This window comes from Ischnura elegans, chromosome X, assembly GCF_921293095.1.
Source record: "Ischnura elegans chromosome X, ioIscEleg1.1, whole genome shotgun sequence".
Classification (NCBI taxonomy): Eukaryota; Metazoa; Arthropoda; class Insecta; order Odonata; family Coenagrionidae; genus Ischnura; species Ischnura elegans.
Window position 1 is genome coordinate 65156317 of NC_060259.1, and position 11935 is coordinate 65168251.

The window sequence follows — 11935 nt, forward strand, 5'->3', positions numbered from 1 at the left end:
CACACGACATAAAATGTTACGCATACTAACAAATTATACGTCCACATTTAGATTTATTTTATCATATGTTCAAATATATTATATATTGGATATATTGTTCGCCGGGAGACCGCAAGACGTTGTCAGCAATAGAAGCGGGCGAGACTTTGAGGAAATGTTTCATTATAGGAGTTGAAGGATGAATCCTCTGGCATGCTGCATGTTGGTAATTGGTCACCCCCTGCCAAATACCCTAGAGGTGGCTCGCAGGGTATTATGTAGATGTAGATGTAGAAGGAATTAAGACTTTGCTGTTTTCACGAATATATTAACACCTTGAGGAAACAGCCCCACTCAACTCTCACAATAGACATTATTTCAAATAGTTTCATATTAATACACGTTGTACAGAGAACGAGCATCTGGAAGTGGTTCCAAATAAAGCTCTTAAAACATAGCAAAGTAACAACTTTTGTACAAATATTCAGAAGTATCGATAAAAACGTCCAACCAATTGCATAAGATAATCTCTAACGTCTACACATTACCCTACGAAATACCTCTGGGGTGTATTGTAGAGCGTGAGTACATCTCCCCAACAAATATGCGTAGGTACTCCCTCAATTGCACCACCAACTATTAAGGTACTACCAGGGGTTGGCTCACTTTAGCATGAATATTTAAATCCGCAACCAACGACAGTATATTGACCGAGGTCGCGATGCATCAAATGCCTAATGCGTGCAAAAAACCGCCCGAGCTTTTCCAACTTCATGGAGTATTATTCGTCAGAATATTTCAAAAAATTAACCTAGTAACTAAACTATCGAACGATAAGCTACATATTGAGGTTAATTCTATCGCGCTCTATATGGGAAACATTCCCATTTTTCACCTGTCCACATTCGAATCTATTTCTCTGACATTTAGTTTAGCGTCCAATCTACTGCAGTGCGCAGGATTTCACAAAATATCACTGTCGTGATGTGCAAATAATTCACCAAGAAACTTACCATACGATCGGTCCTGAGATTTAAACGATAATCAGGAAATTGCGTCCTGATCATAGCAGTAGATTCGTAATGCTGGTTACATTATCATATCATCCTTGAACATCTTTCTGATCCTACCTGCACACACTATTGCTCAGTGATTACGCTTACCTCCTGCGGAAAAGCTAACCGTTCATGCAGTTCACCCGGCCAAAGTTGCCCGATGGAAGTACAAAATGAGGGGCGGATAACCCTGCGCCAGCACGATTTGCAGCCAATCGCTATCCCGTAAACGCACATCACACCCTCTCCTAGCCATGCAACGTTGTCACATGCATAAGAAGTACTGAAACAAGTCTGAGCCATCAAAACAAGCCCTTTCTTCGAATCACCAAAATAGAGGATTCTTCCTTTGGGTCCTTCACGCTCGTCGTCCCTTCCGGCTGCTTTCTTCACGGAACCCTTTTGTTTACATGTGAGGTGGGCGTTTCCCTTTCTTACCTGGCAACCTTGCCCCCTACCCCCATTTAGACCCTTCTAAATGTCATCGGAAAACTCTCAGGCCAGACAGTAGATGTAACCAAGTATGGATATACTGTGTTAATTATTAACAGTTAATGCTTTACTTTTCTTCGTGAGTGTATTTGTGATCTGGTCTCGGGTTGCACGGAGCGATGCACGCTTGGCAGGAGCTCACAACACCTGCACAAATGTGCACATAGGTATTGCTTTGTTATTATGTGTGTCTTTTATGACCGTGTGGTGTGTATGTGGGGAGCCTTGGTAATTGGCCTCCTGGAGGTGGCTCGCTGGGTATAATGTAAATGGAAAAAATGTGGATCCCATTCATCGGCTGTGGACTCTAAATGAGATTTCATGAGGGAAAAGTAGTCAGTTTCACTGACTTAGTCATCAAACTTCCTGATAATTGTTTTCACAAAACCTAAATAGTGACAAACCTGACCAATTATCTCCAAATATATTTGCTCGGAGTAAGGTCGTTAATTACTCTTATTTCTGTCATTTTTAAATTTCTAGAACCAATTATTGTTAATATCGCCTAAGAAACACCTCAAAATTCACATAATTGTCAAAACTTTCCTGCACGGTTTCGGTAAAAGTAATTTTTGAAAGAATCAATTACCACGCTTTTGTCAATATTTGTATCTGGACGAAGAAAGCGACCAAATCGATTGTGTAGTTTTGACCTTTTGGTGAAGTGCACAATATCCAGTCAATAACTTGGTGAAGAACTCAAATCATACGCATTGAATGACAATGGATCAAATGAATTAGATATATCTTACACCAACGAGAGCAAACAGTAGCGTAAGTTACATATAATGACGATGAGCTCACATGAGGAGTTTATCAAGGAAGTGTCATGGGCCCTCAATTTTTCCTATCGTCTATTAATGATACCGGTGAAGTTGTTGTTAGTACACTTCGTTTATTTGCAAATGACGCAGTGGTGCACTCATTAATCCCTATAGCGAGAACAAAGCCCGGGCGAAAGGCCTTGAGGAAATTCGAAATGACAACTACAGTTGATTTTGGAAACTTTCTGGACGGGGAATATTTGTAAAAAGAAAAGCAACACCTAGTTTACTAGCACTTTATATCTCACAGATTAGAAATGGGTAATGTCAGTCAAATACCTTGGAGATAAATTCTACTTAATCCTGAGAGCCACCTCAAGAATGACAAATGATCTTACACGGAGAAAACACATTGAAGAGATAACGGGTAAAGGAAATGACAAATTAGAGGCTATGATTGTTGAAAAGAATTCTTGGGGTGTGCGACGACTGAGTCATATAAATGTACTTCTTTATCCCTGAGACCCCTGCCCAGGAGTATCCTGTCAGTACATGGAATTCTCACAATAAGCTTCGTTAAAAACTAAAATGATAATATGATTACCACTACGAATCCATAGGAAATGCTAGGGTAATCACTACTGTCTGAACATTCTTTGTAGATTAGAATAAGTTTTAAATATTTTGCAATGTTTAGGTCTAGCGATCGAGTTTTTTTTTTACCGCAATCAACACCCCTCCTCCAGATAGGTTAGTTATATTTTGTTTGACCAAATGTCGTCTGTATGTCTACCATCCATGGCTATGATGGCATATTCTCTCACACTGTCAAAAAGGCGATGTAGAAATTCTATTCTACATCAACTAATCCTCCTCCTTATTCCTTTTTCTCGTGGCACCAAAGAAGCAAATGACCCTTTTTTGATCTATACTATGAGCTAAACTATGTGACTAAGCTAAAACACTCTACTCGATATTTTCAGCAATGCTTCAAGCGTGCTGTACACTATAGAGAAATAGAGTCACAACGTACACAAATGAAGCTGCTTTTTTAAGTCTTGGAACACCACCTCTTTGTTCTCCACATACTTCACGAGTCTTTCTACATTCCACGGTATTCAATATCAATATAAAATGTTGGCATCAGGAACGAAACTGAGTAGCATACTACAAGAGAGCTTCGTTTTTCGAAGAAAGTGTTTTTAAGTTCAGTATATGAAGTTCAGAATATGATCGGGATATTATAGTATTACATGACGAATAATCACTTGCATAATTTATGTATAACGAAAACGCAAAAGTATTGAGAAAGAAAGGTTGCAGGACATAGGGATATGCCATTATGCTGATGGCGGCCAATTCCTGACACCTGAAAGGACAAAATTGCGAGTTTACACATATATTTCTGTGCAAAGCCAAAAATCAGCCACTGAATGTAATTACAATTGATTTACAACGAACAACCAGGCGTTTTTTTTACATTTAGTCGCAGTAGTGTTGCGCTATGTGCAAGAAAATTATGTGCTTCAACATTCGTAGTCCATTGGTATAAGTTATCTCGTTCTAAAAACCAATTAAATATTCACATGGGAAGAAATCTTACTTGATAGGTAATGTTTTAAGGGGCCGTCGGAGCAGTTCTGTTGGATCACGGTAACTACAATGATTTTCGATGATAACACACATCCGTATTCTAGTTCAGAAGGTCGACGATGATGCCATGATATAAAAAGAGAGCCGATTTTTCAACGATCTGATACCGGCGTACGCTAATAGTGAAGGCAGCTCGAGCGATGGCTGCCATGTCATGGAGAAAATTACCCGGTAGATCTACCGAGCCGCCTTCACTAGCAATTTTTACGCGGTTTTTCGATCAAAATAGTATTGCCACAACCCACTAAGCAAGAATTTTTAGAAGCATCCAAATTTAGCAGCATGTACTAATGCAGTAGCATCCTGTAACATTCTGCAAAGGTTATATTTGCATCTAGGTGCTGCCACATATTCCACTCCATAGGCGTAAGGCAGGAGGTGCTTGAACTCAAGGTGTTAACCTGTATGAGGATACAAAAAATAGGTGCTCGTTGAGAGAAACTTAATTACCCGAGTTTGACCTAGTATTTCTCATAGCCTTATATTTTTATGAGGAAAAACGATTTAGAGATCCATCGGTTCAAAGACTATATTATTCTTGTCTCCCTGAACAGTATCTGTTCTAAATTGCTCAAGTAATCCAAGCCTAGTACTTAACCTTCGAGTCTCTAGAGGTTCCCAGGCTAATTAACGCAAGAAGCTCACTTGTGCATGGTGCTCGTCTGTCGGAGTTTTTGACGTATCGCTCAGCATTCATTTGCCATTTATTTAGTTCATACATTTAATAATTCCGCACCGGCTGCCTGCTGTACATTCAAGGTACGGCCAGACCTCCTAAGGAAGTTCCTTCGGCCTAACGAAGAAGTATCAGCTTTCTTCCACTTTTTATCGGAAAGCCTTTCCAGAACACGCATTACGAATCGTAGGTTCGTTAGGGTTCAGCTAATGATGCATTTATTATGTCTACATAATACCCTGCGAGTCACCACTGGGGTGTTTGGCAGGGGGTGACCAATCACCAACATGCAGCATGCAAGAGGACCGCCACATGCACACCGCATGGTCATAAAAAATATTACGCATACTAGCAAAATAAACATGCTTATTCATAATAACTCTTGCTAATAGTTTGTCATTCCTAGAGAAAATACATGCAGGGTTAAAGCTATGGAAAAAAACATGCAATCTACATCTACATCTACAAATTACCCTGAGAGCCACCTCTAGGGTGTTTGGCAGGGGGTGATCAATCACCAGCATGCAGCATGCATTTGGACTCCCACATGCACACCACACCGTCCAAGAAACGTCCCGTATAATAACAAACTATACTACTATATGCTGTTAGAAATAGAATATAGAATAGAAATTCAGAAACATGCAGTAAGTTTTACATAGGTTAGTAGGCTACACTACAAGTCATGCAATCTATTTACGCGTTCTATTGCTGCCGTTATAATCTCTTATTGATCGTGGAAAAAATGACATTCGGAATCTGTCTGTTCTGCAATGTATCTCTCTTATTTTATTTATATGATCTGATCTTCCGTAGTACGTTGGCGTCCGCAAGATATGGTTAACTTCGTCAGAAAAGACACTGCTCTTGAATTTATCTAAAAGGTTTAGTCTATTTTTCAATCTACGGTCCGACAGAGATTCCCATCCGAGTTTATCTAAGATGTCAGTTACAGTAACAAGACTATCGTAACGACCGTTCACATACCTGGTAGCTCTTCTTTGCACGCGTTCTAACTCTGTTATTAAGCCTTTTTCATGTGGGTCCCAAACACTGGCAGCGTATTCCAAATGTGGTCTAACGAGGGAAAAGTAGCTAATTTCTCTCACTTTGTCGTCGCACTTTCCTAATATTCTTTTAACAAAACCCATTTTACGATTAGCTTGACCGGTTATTTCTCGAATATGTTTATTCCACGATAGATCATTATTGAGTCTAACCCCTAGATATTTCACAGATTCAACTGCCTTTAACTGCGTGCCCCGAATGACATAGTTACGCTGTAGGGAGTTATTCTTCTTCCAGAAATTCATTACGACGCATTTTTCCAAATTTAATGCTATCTGCCAAGCATCGCACCAAGCTTGGATAGCAGCAAGGTCATTCGTTAGTTCATCTATATCTTTGCTGGAACGGGTTTCACTGTAAACTACAGCGTCGTCTGCAAATAATCGTAACTTACTCTGCACTACTTCGCCAATGTCGTTTATATAAAGAAGGACAATGAGTCAAAGGCAATGAGTCATCCTAGCGAGTGGCGCCATTCATCCTATCAGTTGAGACAACGTTGCTGTCCTTAATAGTACGAGGGAAGAATGACATTTTAAATCTCCCTGTTTTGCAGTCTATTTCTTTTATTTTCTTCTCATTATCACGTCTACCTTAGTACGATGCTGAACAAAGGATATGATGCACGTCGTCTGAGAAAACATCTTCTTTGAATTTCCTAAGTAAGTTAAGCAAATACTTCGATCTACGCTCGTGTAAAGATTCCCATCTCAACTCGAGTAACATACTAGAAACACTGCACTTTTTGTCGTAACAACTCATCACAAATTTGGCCGCCCTGCACTGCACTCGATTGATTTCAGCTATTAGTTCTACTTCGTAAGGGTCCCTTACGCTAGCAGCATATTCTAAGAGAGGGTTCACTAGAGTCAGGTAGTTTATTTCTTTCACCTTTTTTGGGCATTTACCGATGATTCTTTTTACGAATCCCAGTTTACGGTTAGCTTTCCCGCATACTTCACGTATGTGTTTACCCCAAGAAAGTTCCCGGGTAACGGTGACCCAATGTATTAAACGAATTCGAAATTTGATAATGGAATCACGTCAGCGGTGTAGCTCCTTCTTGAAGATATATCCTTTTCCCAAAAATTAATCATCATACACCTTTAAAAAATTTAATTCTAACTCTCAAATACTGCACCAGTCATTCATGGCAACGAGGTCCTTTTCTAATGCTAATCTATCGCTATGGACGTAAACTTCTCTGTATACAACCACATCATCTGCGAAGAGACGGGTTTTTCTCGTTACCACGGTGGTAATATCATTAATGTAAAGAAGGAACAAAAGAGGACCGATATCACTCCCTTGGGGTACGCCCTAGGTAACATGAATTGTATCCAAGCGAACTTCATCCAAAACAACCCTCTGTACGCGATCGTTTAGGAAATCTTTGATCTGACCAATTACGTGTGTATCTATGCCGTACGCTTCCAACTTTTGAATCAGCTTCAAATGTGGAACCTTATCGAATGCCTTTCTGAAGTCTAAAAATATCATATTCGTTTCCTATATCTGTAAGAACTCCTGCTTTGTTGATACGTCAGTCGCTGGGATGTCGGTCATATAAAGATTTTTATGAACAGATAATTTGTAGAATACTAAATCTCCTCTTTCACTAAACGTGAATTCTCATACTAGCTAAGTAAACTTTTCGGATAATGCAAATGCCTGTGCTAGGAGGTTTTAATAAGTAAGTATACAAATTTAAAACAAAACGCCTCAATGGGAGCGGAATAGACTGTAAAAGCAACAGATTTGATATGTATTAATTTTTCGCGTACAATAAACCAACATAATGCCTGCGATATTTTAGCTCTAGAATCGTGGGACTCGGTAAAATAACCTCTGCATGTATAGTAAATAACTTACTATAATTTTCAACACTAGCTGTCTGATCGAATTTCCTGGCATGTTATAACTCATGCATGAATCACTTACTAAGTTAACTTTGCGTTTTTTATTACAAACTAATAGCTTTGTTTGCATGGTAGCAAGTTTGTGTCCTCTCTCACTCTCCACTTTCACTCACAGCACTTTCTTTGTTTCTGGTCTGACCGGGCGTCCTTCTGCTATGTGCTTGGCTTGTTTCCGGCAAGTGAGCGCGTTTCTGATTAAAGCTAGGATGAATCCTGCATGTCTGGTGTGGAATAACCCCCTGCCACTCACCCTGGTGGTGGCTTTCACGGTACCTCGTACATGCAGGTGTAGATTAAATGATCGCAGTCCCATGGTTGTAAAGAAAAACATGTTGCATTGGCACCCAGCATTATTGCCTAAGGTCCTGTTTACACGGTACATTAGCTCGAACAAGTTAATGTTCAATTGTATAAACGCGGAACGAAAGCCAAAATACACCGTGTAACCACCAAACTTGGACGAATGCATGAACAGAAATTATAACCTGTTCTAATTTGATTCATGTATTTGTACATGTTCCGTTCCACAAAAACAGGCCTTATGATTAGACATTAACTTGGACGTGTTAATGTGTCGCGTGATCAGGTCTTAAAACTTGCAAGTCTTGTGTAAAAACATAATAAGTATGCTGAAATGAAAGAACAACCATTGAAAACAATCACCTCGGGGTATAATTGCGATGATATCGCTTTTGTTGATTGCAAAACGGGCCATTGAATCGTGGTAATTACTGGGTTACACTCCACTTTCAACGAATGAAGAGCGGATTACGTCCAAACCATCAAAATAATTCCATTACTTCATTTGATTTGAATGAAATGTATTATGTGTAGTGGAAAAAGGACGAAGACATAATGATTTAGTAACACTGACTGTTACTGAGGAAATAGTCGGTGCTTCAGTTTTTGCTAACTTCCACTCCATTCATTTCACGCAAAACACCGAGGATTTTTATGTGAAGAATGACACATGGACATAGAAGTGGACATAGACTGGATAGAATAATGGGATAAATCGAAATCGCCGTGCAATACTCCCTATGAATCGATGATGCCGAAAATGTCCTTTTTACCTCGGTCTTCTTGCACGACCTTGACAGTTTAAACTTAAAAAACACAAAATTCAAAGCAATCATCATCTCGCTCTACTTAATAATTCATTAGGTATATCTGTTAGAACAACGCAGCTCATTCTGGACTAAATGGTGTACATACGAAGTCTTCCTGGGAAATATGCAAAGAGACAACATAAACCTCTTACTTTTCCATCGATTCGGAACAAAATCCAGCATGTTGAATCGCTATAGGACCTATGAATATCGATTATTATGTAAACAGCACAATATCTGGTTTTTTGATGAAAAAAATGTCGTCATCACTCGGAAACGCTAAACAAGTCGCGGGTCTCCGACGCCCAGCGCGCGCCGCCGAGCCTTAGCCATGCGTTCAAGAAATTAGCGTTGCCTTCGGCGTCGCACTTTTTTTTCGATGTAGGCCCACTATGCATCGTCTGAAAAATCTCCTCTTCGACTATTTAAAGTGACTTTAATCGATTCGTCGTTTTGCACTCCTTGGAACATTTTCAGTCTCCCTAACTGTCACCCAGTATTTTTGGCGCCCACGCGCAGAATAATTGATACATTGTTAAGTAAATGAAAGGTCGTAGCACTTTTCCACAAGAATTTTTAATGCGTACAACGCGTTTCGGCTCACTGAGCCATCATCTGGTACAAGACTGTACCAGATGATGGCTCAGTGAGCCGAAACGCGTTGTACGCATTAAAAATTCTTGTAGAAAAGTGCTACGACCTTTCATTTACTTAAATATGTCTAACTTCCACCAATTGAAGCCTGAATCTGTTGAACTGATACGTTGTTATTTATTTATTTCCAGGTACGATTTAACTAGGTCGTTGATACAGCTAAATAGATTGGGCCTCACGCTGAGGAAACGCATCATTCTTATAGATTCTCTAGCTAGCTAACAGTTAGAAATTTTCTGAGCGATGCAGTTTGGCGTCAGAAAACATAGGTTACACAATACAGTGAGATGGGTGGGTGCTACTCAAGTACCTGTTGCATATATTTCTGATAGAAAACTTTTATCATCTTAAAACAACGAGCTATTATTTCAGCAGCATGAACCGAGATAGGGAGTTCGGAAACCCAATGGGTAGAACACTAGGCTGCTGATCGGGTAGTCTCGGGTTCTAATCCCGGGCGAAGACTTCTGACACCATTATACGAAATCCCCGTAGTGCGAGGTGGCGCCCTACCCTGGATGTGTGAAATTCACGCTCCTGCGACTTTGTTTGATATGAGCTCTCCCCTCACCTATCCAAACCAACCTTCGGGTAGTTTCACCAAGTGAGTGAGTGGAACTGAGTGGATATTGGTACTTTAGCATATGCAACGAACATAGGAAGACCGTTCAGAACTTTCAATGGGAGCGGAATGAACTTGGATGGAAGGAAAGTCAGACTGGTGGTGAGGAATGGTGGGTACAATGGCGGGGGAATGCGAGCAGGGGGGTGGGGAAATGACATGGGGGAAGGAGGGAGGGACGAGAGGGAAGCGGAAGAAGGGAAATGGCGTTGGATGATCCATAGAATGCATAGGAGTGCTGTCGAGACATTAGCTCAGCTTAACTGACAGTGAGGGAGCGCGCTATATTTTGGATCAAACTTTAAGGGATATTAAACATAAGGACCTAACCACTAAACCTACCACACGAGGACTGGTGGCCGGAGACTCGAAATGACACCTCATGATTGACACTTACAGTTGTCAAAAATTGAATCTTGCCTCATTTTCAGTATTTTGGTTTTTTATCATTTCGTTTTCCTATAACCTACTGCACGATAAAATGCCAATAGTAGCTGTAGTACATTTATGGTTTGTTATTTCTCATTGATGAATCATGTAATGCGTTAACATTTCGTTCTCTATTTTGAACTAATAGTTTTATTTGCATTTTGGTAACCTTATCACCCTCTTAGGTTCTAGTCCGGGCGCAAAGCACTGCCCTGTGTCCAGCAAGCGGGTGCGTGTCTGATTAAGGAGGGGATGAGTGGTGCATGGCTGGTGTGGAATCAATCCGTGCAAAACATCCTCGTGGTGGCTTGCACGGTACATTGTGGACGTAGGTATGATATTTTTAAAGCCATCGCAAATCGTTTAGCCATCATCTACCGAAGAAGGTACATATTTATCTACGAGGTACCGTGTAAGCCACCACCAGGGTGTGTGGTACGTTATGATTCCGCACAAGGGATGCAACACTCATCCTAGTCTTAACCAGAAACGCGCTAGTTTGCCGGAAACAGGCCAACAACACGTACGTCCGTCGTGCCAAAATGTAGGAGAGTGTAAAGTACACGGAAATGCTACTACGCAAATAAAACTATCAGTTTGTATTAAGGCCGTTTTACACGGGGGCAAGGAATTATGCAGGTTAGAGCTGCATTAATTCCTAAAATGGCGTGGAATTGCGTGACTGCATGAACGAAATTAGAATAGGGGCTATTTTGCCATCTCACGTCCACACATTCTCGCATGTGTTCTAGCAATTCACCGCTTTACACGACGCAATTTTGACTGCGCCTTCGTACACACGTCAGATTGTGCAAGTACGTGCCCCGTGTAAAACGACCTTTAGTATGCGCGATTTATATGCGATAATCTTCGAAATAAGCCGTCTTACTTAGACATTAAATTCATCAAGAGGTTTTGCAAGACATCTTTTACATTTCAGTTGCTGAGGAAAATATCTTAAAGGAAGAATACACCCATGGCTATAAGTCTTTTAATCGCAGCGAATTCCGAATAACAGCAACTACCACATGGAAAAGCATCGTAGACTAAAGATTCTTGGACATTTTCCATTACGTCCTTCCTAAAAATCCTTGGACATTGTGCAATGACGTGCCCCGTGTAAAACGGCCTTTAGAAAAGCGAAAAGACTCTAAAATAGACAATATTAAACTATTCATAACTTTAAAATGTATCGATCGTGAGGTTTCATTGCGTTCCCTGCCATTAATCCTTATCTGGTTGGCTTTATGGCTAAGTTTTACGTTTCTTTTCATTGTTTTCGAGTTAGCTGCGTCGGAGTTTTTATTAATATTTCTCTTGAAAATTACTTCAACTTCGACGTAGCTAATCCGGAAACCACGATAGCAAATGTTATCCAATGCTGTGAAAGCCTCAAGCAGAAAGTTTTACGGTGTTTAGAGGTGTTGTATCGTATTTAAAGTTTCATTGTTCAAAGAAAGCACGATGTGCGTCAATGGGTCACACTCATAAGAGCCTGAAATGTTGAATTGAAAT